Source organism: Herpailurus yagouaroundi, unplaced genomic scaffold (assembly GCF_014898765.1).
Source record: "Herpailurus yagouaroundi ecotype Mexico unplaced genomic scaffold, PumYag 159, whole genome shotgun sequence".
NCBI classification, from domain to species: domain Eukaryota; kingdom Metazoa; phylum Chordata; class Mammalia; order Carnivora; family Felidae; genus Herpailurus; species Herpailurus yagouaroundi.
This window is the reverse complement of record NW_024412400.1, coordinates 32,578,165-32,605,230: the sequence shown is the minus strand read 5'-3', so window position 1 is coordinate 32,605,230 and position 27,066 is coordinate 32,578,165. Positions and strand designations below refer to the sequence as shown.

General features: G+C 38.7%; 1 protein-coding gene across 1 annotated transcript in view; it reads left to right on the top strand.

Annotated features, from left to right (window-relative positions):
* Positions 1-582: 582 nt before the first annotated feature.
* STAG1 (STAG1 cohesin complex component) overlaps positions 583-27,066 on the top strand; it is a 410,134-nt gene continuing 383,650 nt past the window's right edge. Inside the window, exon 1 of the mRNA XM_040480255.1 lies at positions 583-740. The gene's annotated coding sequence lies outside the window, so the exon portion shown is untranslated. The remainder of the gene's footprint in view (positions 741-27,066) is intronic.

Sequence of the window (27,066 nt, the reverse complement as noted above, 5' to 3'; positions counted from 1 at the left end):
ACCCAGAAGAGTTGGATGAAGAGCTTGGCACCTTCACTCCCTCCTATTTCCGCAGAGCGCTTCCCGGACGTGGGGTGGAGGCAGCACAAGTCAGACGAGGCTGCAGGGAAGCGCCAGCCTCGCGACCTGGGGAGGGGCTTCAGTGAACCGGCCGGGGGCGGGCCTCCCTCCCAGGTCTCGGAAAAGCTCCGAAAATGGCGGGCGGCAACTCGGCTAGCAGGGCGCGCAGGCGCCACCGTGGCCGTCTTTCTGCCAGCCTCAGGCGGCCCAAGAACCGTCCACAGCGCCCTCACCAAGAGGTATCCGCCGATTGCGATTGGCTGAGCTAGGCTACGGCTCCGTGTGGGGGCGGGGTCTCCACGCAGCGGCCACGTTTCCCGCCCCGCTGGTGCGCGTGCGCGCAATCCCCACAGGAAAGCGTTTGCGCGCGTCCCCGCTGCGGTCCCCAGCTCGCGCCTCAGCTCCCTCCCCTTTCCGGGCAGGCCCGTCCCGTCAGCTAGGCAGTAAGCGCCGCGGCCAGCAGAGGGCGGTCCGGACCCAAGTCTGCAGCGGCGCCATTGGCGTGTGGAAAATGCCACCAGATGGCGGGTTAGGATTGCAGCTCCGTTGAAGGCGCGGCCCCCGCTCCCGAACCCCCGGCGACCACCCCGTAACAACCCCCCCACATCGGGAATAACACACCGGAGACTTTTGGGGGGAAACTAGGTCGACGGCCGGCGGCGCCCGGATGGGCAGCTGAGGTGAGTGCGGGCGGCGGCGACGGCGGCGGGGGGCGGGAAAGGGGGAATGCGGCGGCAGCGGCGCGGGGGCTGGAAGCGCGGATCCAAGATGGAGGCCGGGCGAGAGCGAGAGAGCGAGAGAGCGCGAGCGAGGAGCGGGCGGGCGGGCCGGGCGCGGGCCCCGCGCGGGGGAGGGAGGCCGCGTGGGCCTGTGCGGGGCGCGGCGGTCGCTGGCCGTCCGGGCGCCCAGGGGGCGGCTGTGGGCGCGGCGGGCACCCCAGAGCCCTCGTCCCTCCCCACCCCTCCCGCGGGCCTGAAAATCGTGCCCCCGCCCGCTCGGGCACTACAGCGACGGGCGCGGGAGCCTTTGTGGCGCGCTCGGGCCCGCCGCCAAGCCCGCCCTCCGCCCTCCGCCCCCCACCGCCCGGACTCTCGGGACTCGCCCGCGCCCGGCGGGGCCGGGCCGAGGCGGGCTGGTGCGAATGCCTTTCGCCGCCCGCCGCCCTGCGTTTCTGCGGTGTTTTAGCGGCGGCGTCGTCACATGACAACAAGCTCGCCTCAGCGGAGGGGCCTGGGGGTCGCTCGGCGTGGCGGCCGGCCGGGGCCTCTTCTTGGTGGGGTGGGGCAGGGGGCTTGCGACTGGGAGAGAGGGGGCTTCGAAGCCAGGCTTTCCCGCTATCTGCCCTCCCCGCCCCCGACGGAGGCCTCACTGTAAAACGTGTCCAGACTGGAGCACTGCCCCGCTAGTTTGCCAATTCCCCGGGAGAAGAGGCCAATAAAAGTTGTTTTCCCTCCTTTCTCGGGGTGGGGGCGGGGTGAAGAGCTGGGAAACTGGAGTGCCTGGAGTTGGACCTGGGCCTCGATTGGAGTGTCTGAACTGGGTGCTTCTTGTGTGCTCTAGGGACTTAAAAAATTTTCAGGTCTTAGGATTGTCACGTCACCCTTTCTACCCACATTTGAAATGTTATCGATTCTCTTCACATTGCAGAGAATCGTGCCCGAGGCGTATAAATCATGGGATGGTTTTGGAAGCTTATAGACTCAAAACAATGCTGTTTGTATGTGACGGTAGCGAATTATTTGCTGTTAAAGTTCTTGTTAAGGTGATGAATATAGTTTATTCCTTCGCGTGGTCGTGACTAGAAAGGACTATATTTTTCATCTTCCTAGGAAATACAGTGTTTGTGAAAGTATTTGAATTAGTGTAAAGAAAGTTGTGTGATTTGTAACTTGTGGGATTCGAATACAACGCTACCTTTTAGTTTTCCATGTGTGTTTTAAGAAAATTGCAAATTTTTATGGTGAAATATACACAACAGTGAACATAAAATGACTTATTTATTGTACGAAATATTGTGCCATGTTCTCATATTTACAGTGATGATTTCAGATTTAAAAAATTGCACAAGGGGAGAAATACTGACAGATATGGAAAGGGTGTCTACTTGCTTTTGATTTTTGTGAACACGTAACACTGATTGTTTGCTTTCTAAATAAAGTTCTGGGAAACCTACAGGTGTTTTGCTAATTTTTTTTCTTCACATTTATAATAAATGTATTTTAAATTTATTCAAGCAGTTTACCGATGGTCATTTTTACAGCCAGACTACTTTTGAGTGGAAATTTCTCAGTATCCACTTTAGTTTTGATGTTCTGACAAAGCTGAGTTACTGAAATAGATGTGAAAGGTGGGAAATTATGTTACTAGGATTGTTTCCTTTGAAGACAGTAATAAAATTAACTGTTGATTTCAGTGGCGTTTTTAAAGCTTTAAGGGGGGGTGTGGTGTAGGGGAAAGAGCTCTGGAAGTTACTTTAAACATTCCCCAGGTTTATTGTCTTTGGGATATCACTCTCTGAGCCTTACTTTTCTCATCACTAAAATGGAAGATTATAAAGTATAGGGTAGTTTAACAAAGCTTAAACATTTTATACAATTTTAGCTTTTCCCTTTGATTCTGGATCTGTGTATCTTCATAATCAATGCAGTTGCATATAGTGTACTGGGGAAAAAGATACATCTTTTTTGCAGCATGGGTGCATGGGTACAAGAGCACCTGGCTCCAGGCATCAGTCACAATGGGTCTTACTGGCTCAGTGCAGTCTTTATTGCTTGTGGGTGTACTTTTGGTCCCATCAGGGGATGCTTTGCCTTTTGGGTGTTTTGCCTGATTTAAGAGAGGAGCTGGAAAGAGGGGTTTAATCAGTTAGAAAGTACAGACTGATGTCAAAATGGAGGTAGTTGGAAGTTCTCTTCTTCGATTTTTCCCCTTTTTTCTTTGCTGCTTAATCCTATAGTAAAGGAGTATATTCATTTTCATCCTTTCTTTCTTTTCTTTTTTTAGTTTTTAACATTTGTTCATTTTTGACAGCGCGAGCGGGGAGGGGCAGAGAGAGAGGGAGACACAGAATCTGAAGGAGGCTCCAGGCTCTGAACTGTCAGCACACAGCCCGACACAGAGCTCAAACCCATGAACAGTGAGATCATGACCTGAGTGGAAGTTGGGCACTCAACCATCTGAGCCACCCAGGCGCCCCGGAGTATATTCATTTTCTTTTGACCTTTAGACTCCCCTTTAAGACCCCTTTTTAAAGCTCATCTCCTTAGGCCAGACCCACCCAAGATAATTTCCTTTTTGGCACACTCAACTGATTAGGGACCTTAAATACATATGCAAAATCTGTTTGCCATGTAACCACCACTGGAATGATACCCCATTATGTTTACAGGTCCCCTACACTCAAAGGGAAGGTAATTTATAGGATGTGGGTCATTGAGGGTTCTTAGAATTTTGCCTGCCATTGGGAAAGGGGTATCTTTACGTTTGCGTCTTTAGAATCCAGACATATAAGGAGAGCACAGAGGGAGAGCAATAACCCACTTGATAAATTTACTCATACTTACTTGTCTTTAAACCTTTTACTTTCCCATTATTTCCTCGTACCTCATTTTAAGTGCCTCCCTCTATAAAAATATTTTATTGCATTTAAAAGAAATTAAAAACTAGAATTAAAAAACTTCAGGTAATAAGGCAATAGGAAATTATCATTATTCCTTCATACCTATTGTTTTACCCATTTTAGAGATAAGATTGAATCTAATAAGGTAAGAGATTTTAATGCTTAAGCCATTAAGTGACAGGTAGATTCACATACTGATTGTAGCAGGCAATTGCTGTGGCTTGATTGGTCTGCAGATTGTAAAGAAGTTGCTCTTACGAAAATAGTTATTTGTAAGAGTCAGAGATATTGTTGGTGGAACAAAGAAGGTAGCAGAAGGTGGTATGTGGGATGGTTTGAGTCTAAGAAGCAAAATATTTTCAAGAGGAGGCAATTAGGAGAGTTATAGTTAAGGATATCAAGCTTTAAAGAATATATAAAGAATTTAAAGAATATAGCTCTTCAATATAAAGAGTTAAAATTGTTAGGGGGATACAATTTGATTTCTTAATAGAGAGGTGATATAATAGGGGCTTGGTAAATCTTTGTTAGCCGAATAAGCATATAAATTTTTAGAATTAAGGTATTTCTACCTAAAGCAGGAAGTAGAGACCTAAAAGAATATTCTTACTTAAGCCCCAGGGTGAGATGATCTTGAGATGGGAATTAGGGGAATGCCTGCAGAGAAGGAGGGGTTAGCTTTCTGTCATTTCAATAGTTAAGAGGATAGGATCCTAGCTTCCTACCTTAGTGCTGAGAGAAACCCTGTTTTATTGAGAAATGTGATTCTTTTAAAGTGAGCTTTAAGTAGGTCATAGACCAGTTGGTTTTATAGAATCTTTTCTCCATATAATTCATCCCTTATTGCTTCCCTTAGGTTTTTCCTCCTCCTCTTTTAATTCTGTTTTTGCCAGTTTGTGCTTGAAGGACATCTTAAATCCTTCTTTTTTTTTTTTTATAAAATACATTCCTTTGTGCTATGGGCAGAAAGGGTGCACTATTAAGTTGCCCAAATATCTCGTAGAGTTTTGCTATAATTAAACAGCTACAGTAATAGCTTTTAACTTGCTAGAAGCTCACAGGTAGCAAAAAAATTTTACGTTGTGACCCAATACAAACATACACACACACAGGAAATAAAAGTTTCATGAAATAGTATTTAGCCTTTATGTTGTGCTCTCAGATATTTTCAGATTTTGTTTTTTAAATAAAGAATGTTGGTTGCATCTCACCTAAGTGATACCGTGACTTCGAACTGGAGAGCAGTGAATTATACCTTGGTAATCAGGAGGGTGCCAAGTAAAACCATAAGAGGAAACCATTTTGCTTCTGTCAAATTGGCAAACATTAAACATTCTGATAATATCAAGTGTTGGTGAGAATGTGAAGAAATTATACTCCTGCTTTTGGCAGTGGTATAAATTGACACAGTTATTTTGCAGAAGAATTTGTTTTATCCTTGATTTCTAGGATAATTTTCACTTGGTCAGAGTATTTCATGTTTCATATTTAATGTTTTGTTTAGGGGTTTGGAGATACTCATAAAGGATATTGCTTTGTAGTTTTCTTTGGTGGTAATGTCTTTGTCAGGTTTCAGTATATGGTTATGATGGCCTCATAAAATAGGTCTGTTTACTGAAATAATTTGTCTAGCATTGGTATTCATTCTGAATTGAGTGTTTACTAGAATTCACCAATGGTACCGCCTAGATACGGATTTTTTTGGGGGGGGGGGAGGTTTTTGATAACATTCAAATTTAGTTTTGTTAGTAGACATGGCTGTTTAGATTTTTTTTTCATCATGTCAGTTTTGATAAATTGTATTTAAACGACATTTGTTCATCTCATTTGATTTATTGATATAAATTGTTTACAAGATTCCCTTGTTATCCTTCTAATGTCTGTAGGATCTGTAGTGGTATCTTCTCTTTAATTTCTGGTGGTGTATGTTCTTTCTTTTTTTCTTGACCAGTTTTCATTCTTGGTTTACCAGTATTACTGTCTTTTCAGGTAATAACATTGCTACTTTTCTCCATCTTCTCTATCTCATTTTTTTCTTTTCCTCATAATTTTTTTCTTTTACATATTTGCTCTTTTTTCTCTAGTTTCTTTTTAAAATATTTATTTTGAGAGAGAGAGAGAGAGAGAGAGAGAGAGAGAGAGAGAAAAGATGGGTGAGGGGTAAAGAGAGGGAGAGAGAGAATCCCAAGCAGGCTCCATGTTCAGTGCAGAGCCTGATGAGAGGTTCAGTCCCACGAACTGTGAGATCATGACCTGAGCTGAAATCTAGAGTCAGCTGCTCAACAGACTGCTCCACCCAAGTGCCCCATCTCTTTTTTCTAGCTTCTTAAAGTGGAACCTTAGGTCATAAATTTTGGACATTTCTTGTTTTCTTTCCTTCCTCCCTTCCTCCCTTCCTTCCTTTTTCTTTTTAATGTTTATTTTGAGGAAGAAAGAGAGTGTGAGTGGGGGGAGGGAAGAGAGAGAGGCAGGCACAGAATCTGAAGCAGGCTGTAGGCTCTGAGCTGTCTGCACAGAGCTTTACGCTTGAACTCATGAACTGTGAGACCATGACCTGAGCTGAAGTCTGACACTTAACTGATTGAACCACCCAGGTGCTCCATAGACATTTCTTGTTTTCTAATATGAACATTGAAAACTATCGATTTTTCTATAAACACTGCTGTATTCCGCAGATTTTGATATGTTGTATTTTTGTTACTCAGCTTGAAATAGTTTATTTGCTTTGTAATTTCTTTGATATGTGGATTACTTAAAATGTGTTCAATTTTCAAACATTTGGGATGATTTTAGAGATCTTGTTATTGATTTCTAACTTAATTTCATTTTGAGGTCAGAGAATATACTGTATGATTTTAATTCCTTTAAATTTATTGAACCTTGTTTCATGGTCTGTCTTGGTGTAAATGTATCTTTCACACTTGAAAACAATGTGTATTCTGCAGTTGTTGAGTGTAGTGTTCTGTAAATATCAATTAGATTAAGGTGTAGCATTTTCAAGTCATTTGTGTATTTGCTGTCATTTTTGTTTGTTTTTTAATTTTGGAGAGAGGTCTAGTTCTTTTAGTTGCTGAGAGGGAGGTTAAAATATACAACTATGACTTTAGTCATAATTGCCTATTTCTTACAGTTATCTATTTCTCCTTTAATTTTGTCAATTTTTGTTTTATGTATTTTGAAACTCTGTTTTTAGGCACATACAGTTTATAATATGTCTTCCTGATGAATTGATCTTTTTACCATTAAGAAATATTTTTATTTATTCGTGGTAATACTTTTCAGGTCTACTTTATGTGATATTAATATAGCCACTTCAACTTTCTCGAGCTTACTCTTTTCATTGTATATCTTTTTAACTGATTTTCTTAAAAAACTTTTTTTCTTTGTATTTTACATATACCTCTTGAAGGCAGCATGTAGTTGTTTTGCTTTTTTCTTCTTTCTGATAATATGGAAGTGGAATCTTTCACTTACAATAGACATCGATTATGTGGTAATGTCATGAATGGTGAAAGGCCTGAGATTTTACCCTACTTGAGGGCTAACAAGTTAACCTGCCACAGTTTAATGGATGCTGGTAGGAGCCATGGGGCTCCTTGATCAGAGGTAAAGAACAATGCATTACAGCAATACCATTAGTGGTAAGTGGCAGTGTTTATAAAGCACAGTATCCTGGGTAGTGTTGTATACTAATTTTTCCAAGTCCATACAGCTAGTTAATGACAGAATCAGCATTTGCATCAGATCTCTGAGCCCCAGTTTTTATGCACTATGGTAGTGTTAAGATCTGTATATGCAGTGGGGAAACTTGAACTTATGATAAATGGTAAGCATGCTTCCCATTTTCTTTGAAGGAGATGCTGTTTGTCTTTCCAAGATTGTTCACTATACTAATATTCTTGAAAAGATTGGGACATGGGCATTCAGTGCCTCGGTTTTGAAGATATGCAGAAAAGTGAGAGACCCATGGAGGATTGTCTCCCAAAACTTCCCAGTGAATTTTCTTAGTTTTCCCTATGTTATTTGTGATTTAGTTTTCCTTGTATTTCTCATATGGCTACAACCTAGCCTTTCAGCTCTATCTATGTACTATGCTTATCTTTGAGTTCTTGCTTTCGCAAATTGGATTAACATACCTGTATCCTAGCCTATCTTCCCATCTTTGTTCTGTTTTATATGTGTATTGAGCATTTACTATGTATCAATAAATGTTTTGCAGTAAGCTGATGAGGTAGTTATTGTTATATTATCCATTTTATAGGTTAGATTAAATTTAATATTAGATTAAGCTTCCCAAGTTTGTGATGGGAGAGGGGCACAATGTAAAGAAATCTTTGGAGTATTGTTTGTTGAACTTAGTAGGGGGTATGTGGGGTGTTTGCTTATAAAGCAAACAGTTCTTTAAACTGTTATTGAGATTTTATGTATTGTGCTGCATAATTGATACAGCTCACAAAGAAAAAAATAAAAAGTAAATACTGAGTTGTAGTATCTGTCTGTGTAAAATCTTTCCTGATAACTTCGCCAGCACTTATCATCCTCTATATATTTTCATTTGTTCCAGTTGTTTTATTGCATTTATTGTTGGCATCACAAGGTCTGATAAGTGGTAGTCTTCGTGAGGCACAGTATCCTGTGTAGTATTGTACATTGATTGTCCCAAGGCTGTACAGCTAATAAATGATACAGCCAGTATTTAAGCCAGCCCAGGCTTACTTTCTGAATCCAGACTCTAAATCTCTTAAAAGGTCATTTTTCTCTCAGCCTCTTCTGCATGTTGAAATCCTTTGCATTTTGAAGTTTATTTTATAGAGATTTAGTTTTCTTCCCTGTTCCACCATCTAATGGTTGTGTGGTCTTGGGTGGAACATTTAATTTCTGGAGGTCTTCGTTGTCTTATCTCTATGATGGGAATCCAATTAAGATTTTTTTCGATAAATATTTTTGAGGGTCGACTCCATGATGAGTAGTGAGTGTATAAAGTTCATAAATACATAGGTTTTGCTCTTAAGTTTCTGTTCTATTAGGAGAGATTAAAAACTAAAACAAAAACCCCAAAGCAGTAAAAGAAACCAACAGGAATAATACATGAAATGTTGTGAAGGGGGTTAGGTTCAAGATACTTTGGAAGCATAAAATGCAGAATTATGGGGAGCTGGCTCCCCCCCCCCCCAAATAGTAAATGGAAGCCACAAACAAGAGTCAAAAGAGTTTTTCACCAGAGTCCCTTTCTTTTCTATTCATGGTGACATTAATAATTAAATATTACTGGTACTGTTTTTAGGCTCTCTGACAAAATTTCTCTTCTGATTGTTGAATTGGTTTAAAGGTCCAGGTAGAGATTTGAGATATCATTGCCTATCTTCTTAATCTTAGAGAGGCAGACAAAATGGGCTTTATACATAGTCAAGCATGAACATGACCTGGTTGTCTCTTTTGAGGTACCTGATTCCCTCTTATTCTCAAAGCTCTGTTGACCCTGATTATATCAGGTTATTATTTTTTCTGTCTCATGTATAGCACTGAGAGGTAGGTGTCCTCTGTTCTCTAGTAGAGATAGTATAAAGTAGCAAATGTGCAGAAATTTCTATGACATAATGGAGGATATAAAAGCTAAAAATATCTTAAGTTGTGTTCTACTTTATTATTAGAGCTTAAATTCCATTTTGGGAGGAAAATGCATTTCTGTGTGTCTTACATTGTTAGGGATAGTCAAAAAGTTTGTATGTTTACAGGTGAAGGAAGCACTATCCCATGATAAATGGCCAAGAAAGCCATTGTCTAAGAGAATTGCTAGCACCTGAGTCACACTGCCTGTATTAAAATCTTTTTTTTTTTAATGCTTAATTATTTATTTTGAGAGAGAGAGAGCATGTGCACAAGCAGGGGACAGGCAGAGAGGGAGAGAGAGAATCCCAAGCAGGCTACACACTATCCATGCAAAGCCCAGCAAGGGGCTTGATTTCACAAACTGCTAAGTCATGACCTGAGCTGAAATCAGGAGTCTGACGGAACCACCCAGGCACCCCACCTCTGTTAAATTGTTATGCAGCCCTTTCCTAGGTATGTAAACTTGGTGAGTTCTTTAACTTCTCTAACCCTCAGTTTTCTCATCTCTAAAACGGGAATAAAAGCATACCTCTGGAGGCACCTGGGTGGCTCAGTGGGTGAAGTCGTGCGACTTCACCTCAGTCATGATCTCACAGCTAGTGACTTCCAGCCCTGTGTCAGGCTCTGTGCTGACAGCTCAGAGCCTGGAGCCTTCTATGAATTCTGCGTCTCTGTCTCTCTCTGTCCCTTTCCTCCTCGTGCTCTGTCTCTTTCTCAAAAATAAGTATTTAAAAAAAACCAAAAACCGAAACATACCTCTGTCATGGGTTGCTGTAGAAGTTAAAAAGTTAGCTTTTAACTGTTAGACTGTATTGCATTGCACATAAATTCAAAGGACATTAGTTTTGCATTTAAAAGGTGAATAAAATTATAAATGATGAGGTTACTTTCCAGAAGCAAAGAATTTTAATTAATTTTGTCTTATCAGCACATAGAAGTAGTATTAGATTAAAACTATTAATAAGAGTGGTTAGAGGATGAGATATTCTGGTTAACTAAGATGAGGTTTATAGCCAGAATTTTCTGCTTATTGTTAAACATATTTCAAAAATTAGGCTCTTTTTTTTTCTTTTTTTTTTCCAATATATGAAATTTATTGTCAAGTTGGTTTCCATACAACACCCAGTGCTCATCCCGAAAGGTGCCCTCCTTGATACCCATCACCCACCCTCCCCTATCTTTTTTCTTTCTTAAGAATGTACTGCTTCCTGTAAAGGTATTGGAATCCTTTCTTGGTAATTGAGAAATTTTGATGGTTGTAGTACCAGGATTATTATTTACAAATAATAGTTTTGCATGTGTAATTTTGCATACAAAAAGATTAGGAATGAATTTTACCGAGAGGAGAACTTATGTTCAAAGTTACATCTTTGAGAAAATTCTTAGACAAAATAAGATGGTGAGTGACTGCTTTGTTCTTTCATAAAAATGGGATACAAGGAACAAAACCCTCAAGTTTTTAAGTTATGAATATTTAGTATTTTATTTTATAAATGTAAAGGCAGCATGGTGTTAGAAAACTAGCGAAGGGGTAGAGACCTGAGTTTTAATTACAGCTCTACCACTAATTAGCTATGTGTTTTTGAATCATTACTTCTCTGGGTCTCAGTTTCTTCATTGTGAAATTAGTGTCTTGGACCTATTTCCAAGATTCCTGTACATTTTTTAGTGTCTACTGAAAAATACTCAGGAAATCAACTCTGAATCAGGTAACACATAGGTTTTGATTTGAAAGTCTTTAATTTTGAAATACCTAAGTGTATTTTCTGCAAGCTCCTTATGCCTTCTGATCTCCCATCTGGTTATTAGAAAAATTTGTGCTTTCTTCTAGCTGATAAGTGTACAGACCAAAACGTTATTATTTAGATAGTTATTTTTTTATTTATTTCTTAAAAAAATTTTTTTTTCAACGTTTTTTAATTTATTTTTGGGACAGAGAGAGACAGAGCATGAACGGGGGAGGGGCAGAGAGAGAGGGAGACACAGAATCGGAAGCAGGCTCCAGGCTCTGAGCCATCAGCCCAGAGCCCGACGCGGGGCTCGAACTCCCGGACCGCAAGATCGTGACCTGGCTGAAGTCGGACACTTAACTGACTGCGCCACCCAGGCGCCCCTATTTAGATAGTTATTTATAGCTTTTGGTGCCAGCTATGGGTGTGTGTTTGCTTCTTTATTTGGTGAGAAAGAGCTATATTAGCAACTGTTTTCATACAATTTTATTCATTGTAAGTCATTCATGCATTTATTGAAATTTACAGTGAGCCATACACTGTGGGTATAAAGACATTAAAACAGTTCTTGTTGTTCTATGTACAGAGAAAATAACTCATGACTTAGTACTTAACTGATACCTTCTCCATCCTTTCCTGATAGCCTTATTGCTCCTTCTCTCCCTCCTTTCCTCATATCCGGGGTTGGTCTAGGTGTACTTCCTTTTGTGTTTTAGTAGTAATGCTATGCCAGGGCTGTAATGACTGATTGTAGAATTCGTGCTCTGCATAAAGGTGTCTGGCCAAGGGAGTAGGTGGGGGCTGAAATCCACATTTCATTCTGTTTGAGAGACTGTCCATTTGCCTTTTTCACCTTTTTAAAATTTATCCAAAGGAGGCCTCTTTACCTAACTTTTGTAGTCGCATATGCTAGCATTAGTGTACCATTAAGAACATTCTATAGTGGTTTTTTTTCCTAGTCAAGTTTTATAGTATGTGATAAGTGTCTTGATAAGTGATTTGATGAAATGAGCAATTGCTTCCTGAAAGTGAATTCTTAAGTAAGTTTTGAAAGAAAAGTGATAGTTAGCCAGTCAAGAGTGGGATGGTGGAGATAGGAATGCCATTTTAGGTGAATATAAAGGGACAGGGTTGTGATCTAGGGTTGCCTGGTGGTTCTCAAAGTGTGGTCCATGCAGCAGCAGTGTCAATATTATCTGGGAGCTTGTTAAGAAATACATCTTCTTGGACCTTTCCCAAGTCCACCTAAGTTAGAAATTTTGCAGAGAGGGGCGCCTGGGTGGCGCAGTCGGTTAAGCGTCCGACTTCAGCCAGCTCACGATCTCGCGGTCCGTGAGTTCGAGCCCTGCGTCAGGCTCTGGGGTGATGGCTCGGAGCCTGGAGCCTGTTTCCGATTCTGAGTCTCCCTATCTCTCTGACCCTCTCCCGTTCATGCTCTGTCTCTCTCTGTCCCAAAAATAAATAAACGTTGAAAAAAAAAAACTTAAAAAAAAAAAAGAAATTTTGCAGAGAGACATCAATTTTTAACAGGTCTTTCTGATGTCTCTGATACACGCTGAAGTTTGAGAGGTACTACTATAGTCCACTTGTTGAGGAAGTGTTAGTTCAGTGTGTGTTCAGAGTATTGGTTACCTGTGGAGGAGTGATTAAAATATAGAGCTGTAAGTAGTGATAAGAATTCTTAGTGTGCCAAACTAAAGAGTTTGAATTTTGTCTTTAGGCCAGTGGCTGCACATTAGAATCATGTAGGAGCTTTAAAAATATACCAGTGATTGGGATCTACCTCAGATCAACTTCCACAAATCTGAGTTTCTGATGCACAGTGAGGGTTATGAACTATATAATTGTTAGACCTTGGTTACTGGTTATAATAGTATATATGTTTTTTGAAGGTGTGTTAAATACTGTATCTAGTAGCATAATAGTAATGAAATGCCACAGCAATCTTTTTTTTTTTTTTTTCTTTTTAAAGAGAGCGCAAGGTGGGGAAAGGACAGAGGGAGAAAGAGAGAGACTTAAGATCCCACAACTCTGGGAACATGACCTGAGCCAAAATCAAGAGTAGGATGCTCAACCAACTGAGACACCCCCAGGTGCCCCTAGATAGCACAGAAGTTTTATGTTTGTATTATTCCCATTTCACAGGTTAGGTAGAGAGGTTAAGTACCTTTTCCCAGTATTACCTAGCTAGGAAGTGGTGAGTTTGAATACAGGGTTTTGTGACTCTAATCTCTGAAAGCAACCCTTTTTTTTTTTTTTTTTTTTTTTTTGGTAATGTTTGTTTATTTTTGAGAGAGACAGTACCAGTGGGGGAGTAGCAGAGAGACAGAGGGAGATGCAGAATCCGAAGCAGGCTCCAGGCCCTGAGCTGTCAGTTTAGAGCCTGATGTGGGCCTTGGATTCACGATCATGACCTGAGCCGAAGTCAGATGCCTAACCAACTGAGCCACCCAGGCGCCCCTTAAAGCAATCTTTTTAAACCAGGGCTCATGAACTTTGATTAGAACATAATCACGTGTTTATCTTCATTAACCTATAGGCAAGATTTGGCATTTTCTTTGATTTCCAATGTGGGCAGCAAATCACAGATGCACTAGCAATACTTGTGATTTTGTTACCAATAGAAATCAAGTATTTTTAAGTTGCAGATATTGCAGTTGTCCTAAAAACCATTTATCATAATGTGTACTTTAAAAATCAGGCTAATTGTTAGATGCAACTTTAGATCTTTTATTTACTGTGTCAGAGAAGCTTATATTACTACATCACAAATTTGCTTTTTTAGTTTGTTAACAATTATATTTGAATATAATAGGTAATTCCTTAACTAAGCATGGTACCATTTGCTGAGTTTAGTGGATAGCTTGATGTATAGGGTGGACAGGGAATGAAAAAGTCCATTTATTTGGTTATCTCTCAGTAAAGAGATCCTTAGAGATAGTCTCTTTTCTTCCCCACTCTTCTTTGACTTGTTAAATAGGACTGAAACTCAAATTCTTTGTTACATGTGAAAGTTACTAGATTAAAAAAAATGCTTTGGGTTTAGAGTGCTTTTTTTTCTAAGCTCTTCCTAAAAACCTTAGAGAAGAAAAAGATACACATTATCTCACCAGGCATTATAACTACCCTGTGGTCTGATACAGTGTTGTTCAATAGAACTTACTGCAGTGATGCACATGTTTAAGAAACAAAATTATATCATAGTAGTTAACAGCAATATAATAATATCGTATAATATTGCTAATAGGATTTCTTATACATCAAACACTGTTCTGAGCATTTTATTTTTTTTTTATTTTTTATTTTATTTTATTTTTAACATTTATTTATTTTTGGGACAGAGAGAGACAGAGCATGAACGGGGGAGGGGCAGAGAGAGAAGGAGACACAGAATTGGAAGCAGGTTCCAGGCTCTGAGCCATCAGCCCAGAGCCCCACGCGGGGCTCGAACTCACGGACCGCGAGATCGTGACCTGAGCCGAAGTCGGACGCTTAACCGACTGAGCCACCCAGGCACCCCTGTTCTGAGCATTTTAATATGTTATGTAATTCTTACAACTCTGTGAGGTGGGTACTATGGTTAAGTCTCAGTTTCTAGATGAGGAAACTGAGACCCAGTGAAGTTAAGTGATTTTCCAAAGGTCACATAACTAGTAATTAGCAGGACGAGGATTCAGGATTCATTTGGCTTCTTTTATGTTCCCTTTGTAATACCACTTTCCTCAAACCCCCAAATGCATTACAGAATGCTGTTAGAAATAGTATATTAAAGGTAATTTAAGAGAAATAATTTTGTTCTAATTATTAACTAAATATTATGTAGTACTTTATAGTATTTTGCTCTTTGTTGTTATTTGAGTCTAATCATGAACTCAGTTTACTATTTTATTTTCTATAAGTAGACTTGTATTAGTGTAGTAGGTATTTTTAGTAACCAACACTGATATTATTAAACAGCAATTTTGATCCCCCCTCCCCACCCAAGGTTAATTTAAAACTGGGTCCAAAGACTGAATATTTAATATGATTATTTTGTTTACTGACATTAATTGCAATGTACTTCTGAGCTCATTTTGTGATGAATTGGTTTTGGTTAATGGATATTTGGCTTTCCCTAGTCAGTGTATATGAATAATCTACGTTACACCCAGTATGTTCGTGGAGGTGCAGAAAGGGAAATATCTTTTGGGGACGGAGTTCTATTCTTAACCATATTCAGAGCAAGCTTGTGGTAGGGTGAGATTAAAAGGGGCAAGAGATGGGGGGCGCCTGGGTGGCTCAGTCGGTTGAGCGTCCGACTTCGGCTCAGGTCATGATCTCACGGTTTCTGGGTTTGGGCTCGTGTTGGGCTCTGTGCTGACAGCTTGGAGCCTGGAGCCTGCTTTGTATTCTGTGTCTCCCTCTCTCTCTGTTCCTCCCCCGCTCGTGCTCTCTTTATGTCTCTCAAAAATAAATAAAAATGTTTAAAAAATTAAAAAATAAAAAGGGGCAAGAGAGGTGGCATTTTTCGGGGCGCCTGGCTGGTTCAGAGTATGTGACTCTTGATCTCGGGGTTGTGAGTTCAAGCCATACATTGGGCATGGAGCCTACTTTAAAAAAAAAAAAAGAGAAAGTGGTGTTTTTCATTTATCTGCTGTTGGTATTGTGCTTAGTGCTTTACATACATAGCCATCATTTATTGAATACAGGCTCTTTATTACACCTTTCCAGTGCTTTAGGTTCATTACATATGGCATTCTACACAGCCCTTCAGAGAATATGATGTTGGCAAAGATATTTTACAAACGAGCATTGTTGGCTCTTCCTCTTTCTTGCATTTTCCTCCCCTCCACTTCAAGGGGGAATGATGGTAAATACAGGTGGGGAATGCAGTGGGGGTTGTGCTGAGGTTATCATTGATGCCAGTTCATCTAGTACTTAAGATTCTCCAGTTATATGTTTGTTCATTTCATTTTGGCTACTTACTAGAAATAAGACAGACGAGATATGTCCTCATGTGAGAGACAGTCAAGAATCAGGTAAACATAATAATCGTGTAGTGATTATGCTATATTGATGCATGTACTGATGAATGCTATAAAGGGAATAAATTAGTTACTGTAATGGGTAATAATGGGATATATACATATATACAGTCAGGAAAGGCATTTTCCAGGGCATGAAATTTAAGCTGGGACATGCACAGAACCTGGGCGAGAATCAAGCACAAGGAAGAGCAAAAGCAAAATTTCTATACCAGAAATGGCTGTGGTATTTTAGGAAGTGAGAGAAGGTCATAGTGACTATAGAGGGAGCATAATGCAGGAAGAGTGTTAGTGGTATTACATGAGGTTAGAGAGGTAGGCCAGAGTTGGGATTATGTAGGGTATATGTAGGTTAGTAAGGGCTCTAATGAGTGTGCATTTTATTATTTAAAAACATCCCTCTAATTCATTGGTTCTCAACAAGTTACTTTGCTTCTTCCCAGGGGGCATTTGGCAGTGTCTGCAGGCAGTTTTGGTCTATACGACTGGGGCTGATGGTATATGCTACTGGCATCAGTGAGTAGAGGCCAGGGATGCTGCTAAACATTCACTGCACAGGATGGCCCCCTACAACAAGGAGTTATTACCCCAAAATGTTGATAGTGCCAAGGTGGAGAACTTACACTTCACCTGCTGTGTGAATATTTTCAATGGGGGTGGAATGGAGGAGGGGAGGGTTAGGTTGTATTAGTGTGATAGTTCTTGGGAATAGGGGTAATAATGGTACTAGTGTTCACAGTAGGAATGGTTTTGTGTTATGGAAGCTTACCTTTTAAGGAAATCAGTGGGAGGTGAAAATTTGCATTTGCAGTGAGCTGTTTACCTAGTGTTAGAATTTGTTGAATGGGTAAAGAGGCAACAAGTTAAGAAATAGTTCTTAGGCAATATTATATAAGCTAAGTGATGAAATAAAAGTGATGAAATTGTGTACATGTGTGTTTTGAGGGTGTATGCCAGTACTAGCAGCACAGTTAGTACAGAGTAAAGTTGTAGGCAAATATATCTTAATTTTGGCCAGACAACCTAACTGCCATTTTTTTCACATTACACTGTAAGTTCTAGTTTAATTTACATAGCTTTGAAAAACCAGTTTGCTAATAGTTTTGCTGTGTTATGTTAAAAGGATGGTAACTGTCACCTAAAACAGATATACTGAAATTTTATTAACCAAAGCAGAGTTCCTGTATGTATAAATGGCGCATATATGCATGTGTATGTGAATATAATTTCTTCGATGTACAAAACCCAAATCTCTTACTACCACCACTTTTCAGCAGGAACACAGCTGTGACGGTTTAGTTCAAGCCATAGCCAGACATCACAGAAACATCATACTCCTCTCAGGTCTGATAGTGACACTTTTTCTAATTAATTTCACCCAAATCATAGTCTTTTTTTTTTTTTTTTTTTTTTTTTTGAGATTACCTTTTCAGAGAAAAATAATTCATTGGTTAGGTTGCAAATACCCTACTATGACATTGTTTTACTTGTTTGGCACTTAAGTATGGTTTGTATTGTGAGAAACTGATAATTCAGGTGTGGTTTTCCTTTCTGTACTATTACGTGTCTTTAGGGAAGAGATGTGCTTTTGTGTGCTCCATAGCATACATACATAGCAGAGTGCTGGGTAAAGTAATAGGTATTCAATAAATAGTACTTATGTTCAACCAAATTGAGCAATTTGATTTCTACCATAGACTATGCTTGGTTGGTCTACTTTAAGCCTTTTAATTAGTGATTGTTACGTTATATATGCTGATAATATTCTTTCGTCAGATTCTGTTATTGTGCTATTTGTTTCTAAATCTTTTTAGCCACCTTTTCCTGCTTACTTTATTCATTCATTTATTACACGCTATTACTGGCCAGTTTCATTCTAAGGTCAAGCTAGACAGAACTTGGAAATAGGAAGTAATTCTTTTGACATTTGACCTCATTTTAAGTGGATACAAACACGCACAAATTCTTGTCTATTGAAAGGTATCGTATTGATGTGTTGGGTGACTAGCTTGATTACAATTAATATTTTTGGTAAAGGTTCACTGATGCACCAAGATATTTGGAAGGTTCCTTTGTTGATTGAAAGTATCATTGGATTAACATAGAAACGTTGAGGAACAAATAGATTTGCAATTAGAATACTTTAAACATTTGGATGTTTGCATTTGGAACCTTTCTAGTTCTCTTAAAAAAGGAAAGTAGAATTGTGAGGAGCATTCCAGTTTCTAAAATGATAAATAGTACTTTGCTATAAAAGACCTATTCATTAATTTTTGTATGCTGTTGAACTTTTTTATTTTATTTTTTTACATAGCAATAGTTTGTTTTCAGTCTTAAAGAGTCTTTTAGTCCTTTGATAGCTTTTCTCTCCCTTCTGCCTTAATTTTCTTAGCTAGCCTGGCACCTTATTTAACTTTTGAGATATGTTGAGCTGCGGTGTACTTTTGTGTCTTTATTGTATTTGTCCAACACTCAACCATAGATCAATTAATCTTTTTATTTCTATATGCCTGGCTACTAAGCACATCTGGAGAAAATCACAACTTTGCAGACTGGAGCCACTAAATATCCAGCTCTCCGATCTTAATTGGACCCTCATCATTACCCAGTAATCCTTTTTTTTCCTAGTTAGTTCTTTCTCATTTCTTATAGAAGTTATTTAAAAATTTCTACTCTTCTTATAGCACCCTTCATCTCTCTCAGTAGATGATCTCATCTATTCATTGAGAAACTTAGATTTAATTATTTTAGTTCTGGAAGATGCTGAAATGACTGAAACGAGGCTGGATAGAGATTACCCTGACATTTGCTGTGCCCATCCTGTGGAGGCATGCAATAAACTAAGATATTTTAATTTAATTTAATTTATTTTTTTGGCAACCTCTATAGGATGCTAAGATACACATTTTAGAACAGAATTTGAAATATGTATCTTCGGGGTAATTTTGGTTAACTCTACTGTGAACTAATTTTAGTATAAAATCACTTTTTTCTCAATTACAGTTATATTCTCAGAGTAGTTTTGTGTTTTGAAATTGAAGATTAAAGGAAGTTCTTCTATACTATATAAAAGGTTCCAAATAAATGTCTTATGCCAATTTTTTAAAATTGCAGTATAACATATTAGTACATAAAGTACACTGTTTATAAGCTTGATAAATTTTTACCTATGCAGTCTCCTACATCAGTTTATAAAACATTTCTGGCATTCCAGAAAGTTTTCTCTATCTTTTCTCAGTTCTCACTTTCCCATTCCCACGTGTGTTCCAACTTTTGTAGCCACCAGTTAAATTTGTACTTTGTCTGGCTTCTTTTACTTATTAACATGATTTTTGTGAGATTCATCCATATAATGGCATGTATCAGCAATTCTTTTTTATTGCTATGGTAGTGTGAATTTTTGTGCATGAACATTTGGGCTGTTTTCATTTTTTGGGTATTGTGATAAAGCTGTTGTGAACATTCTTATACAAGTTTCGTGGTGAACATGAACTCTCATTTCTTTTGGGTGATTATATCTACAGTGGAATGCTGGATCGTAGTATACTTTTTTTTTTTTTTAAGTTTATTTTAAGAGACAGAGAGTAGGAGGGGCAGAGAGAGAGGGAGAGAGAGAATCCCAGGCAGACTCTGCGCTCTCAGCGCTGAGCCCCATGTGGGGCTCAAACTCATGAACGGTGAGATCATGATCTGAGCCAAAACCAAGAGTCTGATACTTAACCGACTGAGGCACCCAGGAGGCCTGGATCACAATATACTTCTTAATACCACTTTTATAATGCAAACAAACATTAACTTCACCCTTACTTATCTATAAGCAGTGTCATTCCTTTTGATAAAGGATAAAAAAATACAAAGAGAGCATTAACTAGATTTTGTAGCAAGAGTCTAAAAGAAGGCACTTTTTTGTTTTCATTTACATGTGAAATTAGAATTCTTCATTTGATCCAAATTAAACTACTTGTTTCTGTTAGTACTTCCCTCAGTATTGTTTATAAATATTTTATTCCTTTATTCACATTTGAACATTTTCCTCTGTTTTAGTCTGTTCTGATCCCAGTAAGATTATCTTCTTTATTAGAGAATTTCTCTGATTGCTCATAAGACTGCAGAAAATAATCATTGGTTTTCCTGGCAGAAACATAGGCTGCCTTGGTTTTATTGGGTTGGCCTTTTAGAGACTGCAGTAAATAAAGTAGAAGAAGTACTGGATTCAGAGACTAAAGACCTGGATTTTAATCCAGGTCAGTGTGTTTATTAGCAGCATGCCCTTTTGTAAATTATTTTTACCTTACTCCCTCACTTGTATTGGAAATAAACATGTAATCCTGGTCATTTCAGAGGGTGTTGGCTAGTAAATGAGCTAATGTAACAGTGCTCTGTAAACTATGAAACATGAATATAAGCAGTTGTCTTTTTTGGGTGACCTTTTGTACGTTTGCAGATTTGTAAGCAGCCTTCATCCAGTTTGTAAAACAAAATACAAGTTGCAGTTTTCAGAATCATGCAGCAGGGCAGTAGTGTGTCTCTAGGGAAGGCTGACTGCCTGATGAGTCAGTTCTTAAGCGTGACAGGTACCGATGAACTATGTATCAGACTCTGGTCTCAGAATTGATATGTTTAGAAGTTCACTTTCTTTACATCTTGGAGTGATACAGGTTTCAGGTGTTTTCAAGTCTGGAGTATCACATTATTGATATACATTGAGAAATGTAACTTCAAATGAAATAGACTGTGCTCACCAACAGTGCCTTCTCTTGTAGGAAGACCTGTATCAGACACAGATTATAATCTGAAGATTGACCAGGAAACCTGGAATGAATCGAAAGCGAGTTGGATCATTTCAGTTGTCAGTGTTACTGAGCTGTGATAGCCTGACAAATCTGTCTGCACTGTAGCAGATCTGGGTCAGTACACTCTATCCAGGGACAGTGTTGGAGACAAACTGCCAAATTTAATTTGTTTGAACACTCCTCACTATTCAGTTTATTTGGTTTCAGCTTTCATCTAGTCATGGGCAAGATTTGGCTTCTGCTTTCTGTGCCACCTTGTTTGGATTTTATGTATTTACTTCATTCTACAGATGATTTATGTTTGATTCTTCCTAATTTGATTCTCAAAGTTTTGTTGGTTTATTTATTTTTCCCCAGTATTTTATTTTATTTTATTATTTTTTTGGTGAGAGACAGAGAGGGGTAGGGGCAGAGGGCGAGACAGAATCTTAAGCAGGATCCATGCTCAGTGCGGAGCCTGATGCGGGACTCGCTCCTACAACCCTGGGATCATGACGTGGGCTGAAATCAAGAGTTGGATGCTCAACCAACTGAACCACCCAGGTGCCCCTTATTTACTTATTTATTGAAGGAGGGAGAGGGAGAGGGAGAGGGAGAGGGAGAGGGAGAGAGAGAGAGAGAGAGAGAGAGAGAGAGAGAGAATGAGAGAATCCACAGCAGGCTCCACACTGATGCAGGGCTTGAACTCATGAACTGTGAAATCATGACCTGAGCTGAAACCAGGAGTCAAACGCTTAACCAGTCGAGCCACCCAGGTGCCCCCAAGTTAACTTCTTTAAGATCCGTGTATCTACTTATCTTTTATCCCAGAGGCACTATAATCCTCCTCCTCCTTTCCACTTCCCCTTCTCCATCACACTTATGTAATTTACAACATGAAATACTCTCATTTTTAAGTATATAATTCAGGGATTTTTAGTTAATTTGCAAAACTATGCAGTCATCAGCACAATCTAATTTTATAATATTTCCATCACCCCAAAGGGAAACTACACCATTTGCAGTCACTTTCCTACTAAAAAATTTTTTGTATGTATAAGTTTGCCTTCTTGGGACATTTTATATAAATGGCATCACGCAATATGTGATATTTTGTTGTTGTGCTGCTTTCATTTAGCAATGTGGGTTTTTTTTTTAATTTTTTAAAGTTATTCTTCAGTTTTACTTTATTTTCCTTTAGTTTTAGAGAGAGAAAGGGGGAGAACAATTGAGCATGTATGTGCATGTGAGCAGTGGAGGGGCAGAAAGGGAGGGGGGGGGAGAGAGAGAGAGAGAGAGAGAGAGAGAGAGAGAGAATCCCAGACAGGCTCCTCACCATGGAGCCTGACGCGGGGTTCAGTCTCACAACAGTGAGGTTGTGACCTGAGCTGAAATCAAGAGTCAGAGGCTTAACCAACTGAACCACCCAGGTGCCCCAAATTTAACAATGTTTTTGAGGATGATACATGTTATAGCATGTTTCAGTACTTTGCTTTTTATTGCTGAAGAGTATTCCGTTTGTTTATCCATTTATCAATTGGCTGTTGTAAGCAATGCTGCTATGACCATTTGTGTAAAAGTCTTGGTGTGGACATACTTCATTTTTCTTCTGGTGATACCTAGGAGTGGAAGGAATTGATGGATCATCTAGTAAATTTATGTTTAGCTTTTAAGAAATTGCCAAACTCTTTTTAAAATCGTTGTACCACTTTATGTTTCTGCTTACCAGTGTATGAGAGTTTCAGCTTGCCCGCCTTTTTTTTATCAGAATATTTAGGATGTGTATTTGATTAGATTACAATATCACATGACATTAACTGCTGTCAGCAAACAAAAATCCTAGCATCTCATGATTTTACTACTCCAGCTGGGAAAAAAATACTAAAATTCCACTTAAATGCAAAAATATAATGCTGAATATTTAAAAACCCAGATTTTCTGCTAGGTGAATGTGATTATTTGAAAAATTTCAGTACAAAAAGAAAAATTTCAATACAGTAAGTCAAAGGACTCCCAAAGAACAGTGGTCAAAATTTATCACTTTGTTAAAAATAACTTTTTTTTTAACTTTTAATTTTAGATAACTTAAAATCTGCATCTGAAGATAGAAGAGTTTAGTGAATCCTTGCATACTCATCACCCAGCTTCAAATTTGTTGTCATGCTCAGTCTTGTTTCATCTATACCCATATTAGCAACCCTCTCCCCCATATTATTTTGAAGCAAATTCTAGACATCTTAAAGATAAACATTGCCATTGTCCTACCTACAGCTGATCATAGTAATTCTTTACTACTAATAATTTGTTACTTTTGAAGAATGAGATGCAGAAAGAAAAGTTGAAGTATGTCTGTCTTTATTTAAAAATGTAAATACTGAAAACAGATCTCTAATCTGAGGAATTGGAATGCTTTAAAAAAAATTTTTTTTAACGTTTATTTTTGAGACAGAGAGAGACAAAGCATGAACGGGGGAGGGTCAGAGAGAGGGAGACACAGAATCTGAAACAGGCTCCAGGCTCTGAGCTGTCAGCACAGAGCCCGACGCGGGGCTCGAACTCACGGACCGCGAGATCATGACCTGAGCCACCCAGGCGCCCCTGGAATGCTTTTATATAAACATATGAGTTTGTTTTTGTTTGTTAAGAAATCTCTTCCTTTTTTAGAATTTTTAGATTGTATATTTTCCTCTCCACCTCCAGGGGAAAAAAATCTTGAAGTTTTGAGGGAGGCTGGGTTGTATTACCATTTGGGCCATTTACATGAGAATAAGTATGTTTGGAACATGGAGTGAGGTTAGGAATTTGCCAGTTTTTTTTTTTTTTTAAAGTATGCTCCATGCGCAGCGCGCAGCTTGAACTCACTACCGACCCTGAGATCGAGTCACATGCTTTACCCACTGAGCCAGCCAGGTCCCCTGGAATCTGCCAATTCTAGTTGGAATTTATTACTGTTTTAGGAAAATGACTTTTATCATTTACATTCAGAATTCACTTGCGTTAAAAATTAAAATTTTAAGTGTTACTTTCCATAATGTGATTCCTGATTTGGATTATAGAGTCCGTGGATACTCTCAGATCTCAGATCCATGGTCTGTTTTGTTTGTTTTCTCAAAACACTATAGGTTTTCTTTTCCTGATATGTAGGACTATATTTAGTCTATTAGGACTAAAATGCCTATAACATCAAAATCAATGGTACCTATTTATGGTAAATGTAGGGCTTTCATTTTAGTTCTACTGACCTATATGGGTACTCTGCTTTTTTTGAGCCTCAGTTGACTTGTGACGTGGAGATATCATAATATCTGTTCTTAGTTCACTCATGATTGTCCAGAGGACAAAATGAAGAAGTTAAATAAGTGCATGTGGATTATTTTTTGGGTATAGGTGTTGGGACAGGGTTACCAATACTGTGTGGCTTTATGCTCTATGCATTTATAAAGAAGAGCAAAGACCAGACGAGAGACAGAGTGCAACTATTTATTAAGTGCCTGTTAAGTACAATTGTGATGAGCCATTTAAATAAATTCCAACTTAATCCATAGGACAATGCTGGAAGGGATGTATTGTTATCTTCTTTCCAAACCAAGATTCAGAAATGTGAAATAATTTGCAGAAGGGATATATTGTTTCCTCACTATAATATATGAGAAAACTAAGGCTTGGAGAAGTGTAATAATTTGGAGAAAGTCAGCTTACAACTAGTTACTGTCAGCATTGGAGCCCAGGACAGCTTTAATTTAAAAGTTTATGCTTCTTTCTACTATGGACCATTGTATAAGAGGGAGAGAATTAACAGATGTTTTTACTCCACCCCTCCCCGCCCAAGCACTGAAATGTTAAAAGCTGCTTTGGCCAGTTAGCTAATTAGAAGGTAGTTGTAATATAGCCATATTTGTGGGTTTAGTCAGTAATTTATTTTGTTTTTACAGAAGAGAACTTGTTTGAGTCATGTTTTCTTGTCTACATGGCTAAATTGGGTTTGTAGGATAAGCATCATAGAAGCACATGGTCAAAGTTATGGATCATAGTAGTATTTGCAGAACTTCAGTTATTCAGGTACAAATGTCATCATTTTTGCAATAGGTATTTACTACCATTGCTGTTATTTACTTAGTGTGTTTTTAAAATTGTTGTTTTTCTCTGAATTCATTTCAAAAGGAAACGAATATTTATTATAGTGAGTGGGAAATTAATGTCACTTGCCATAAATAAAAAATAACTTAAAATCAGTAAACAAGTATAACTTTAAAAACTTGGTTAGCATAGCACCCAAAACTACTTAGATACTAGTGGTTTGCATTACCGCTCTTTGGAAAACTCTTATTTGGAAGATTTAACCCTAAGGATTTTATCTTTTTCCAAGATAAAACAAGCTAGTAAAGATTGATCGAAGGAAAGTGCAGGCATTTGTATTGGAGTAGGGTTGTGAAGCGCGATGGTCAAGAATTCTTGAGACGTTGTATGGTGCAATTTAGTAAGTTTATTTAAGAAGGATGGAGACAGGACTCATGGGCAGAAAGGACTGCCCTTTGTGCTGTATGAGGCTGGTGGTTATATGCTTAGTGCTCAAGGGAGAGGGGATGTGCAGGGAGTATTAGATCATAAATGTTTCTTTGATTTTCTACTCATAAAACTACTTTAGCATTATTTCTCTGGTGCTTATCATTCAGTTTGATATTAACTATTGGTGAGATATGCAGGCAGTCATGAGACCCTTTAAGGATGTAGTAACCAGCACGTATTTGATTCTTATCGAAACTTGCATGCCATAGGTCAGCCTTACAGGCTAAAGGTAAACATTTTTCTGCTTCTATACTTCATCATTACTAAGCAAGAGCAAGGCCAGAGCAGAAACCATTTGTAATCAGACCAAAAGTGATGTCTTTATCTAAGTGATGGGAACCATTGTAAGTTATTCATGTCAATATATATACACACACACACACACACACACACACACAAACCTTTGATATATATCTTTTTTAGCTACAGTAATTGTCTGAAATGTCTAGTAGACTTTTCACATTAATAAGCCTTTTGAGAACTTTTAATTGTGAAATAAAGCACATAAAGTGCATCAAACATAAATGTACTATTTAAATAATTATAAAGTAAACATTATGAAATTGTTACTTGGTCAAGGACTAGAACATTGCCAGCACTGAAGAAACTCCTCCATGGCATGCCTATTTGCATTAAAGCTCTACCTCTTTCCCCTAAATGAACCATTAGCCTGACTTTTATGTTTATAATTTTCTTGTTTAAAAAAAAGTTTCTACGTAAGTCTGTATCTCTAAATGCTATATAGTTCGGCTTTGTCTGGTTTTGGATCTCATGTAGACATAATCACGCTGTATGTTTTGAGTATTGTTTCATTCACTCAGTAGCACATTTTTGAGATTTATCCATGTTGTGTGGATCTGTAGTTCATTTTTATTACTTTAGTATTCAATTGTGTGATTATACCACAGTTTATCCATTTTACTTTTTTTTTTAAATTTTTTTTTCACGTTTATTTATTTTTGAGACAGAGACAGAGCATGAACGGGGGAGGGGCAGAGAGAGAGGGAGACACAGAATCGGAAGCAGGCTCCAGGCTCTGAGCCATCAGCCTAGAGCCCGACGCGGGGCTAGAACTCACGGACCGCGAGATTGTGACCTGGCTGAAGTCGGACGCTTAACCGACTGCGCCACCCAGGCGCCCCTATCCATTTTACTCTTGATGTGCATGAGATAATTTTCAGTTTGGGGCCATTAAAAATAATGCTTCTTAAAACACTGCTTTGTATCTTTCTAATGCACATGTGTAGCCATTTCTTTTGGATCCATGTCTAGGAATAAAATCTCTTGGTCCTAAGGTAGACCAGGTTAGAAAATGACAGGTTGCTTCCAAGGTGGTTCTACCAGACTTTAAATTTGCCAGCAGTATATTAGAATTGCCTTTCCTTAATTTTCTCCTGAGCACTTGTTGCCAGCCTTTTAAAGTTTTAGCCATTTTTGAGCATTTTTATTTGTATTTTTACTGGCTATTATTGATGTTGAGCACCTCAACTTTGGCCTTTTTGATACGCTGTTTGTAAAGTGATTGTTGTCACTTGTCCATTTTTCTTTTGGATTGTCTATATTTTGATTCATAGGGGTTCTTTATATAATCTGAATAGGAGCATTTTGTCAGTTTCAATAGATTACTAATATCTTCCATTCTGTAGTTGGGTGAGGTGCTTAAATGCTAACTTTTGGTGCAGAGA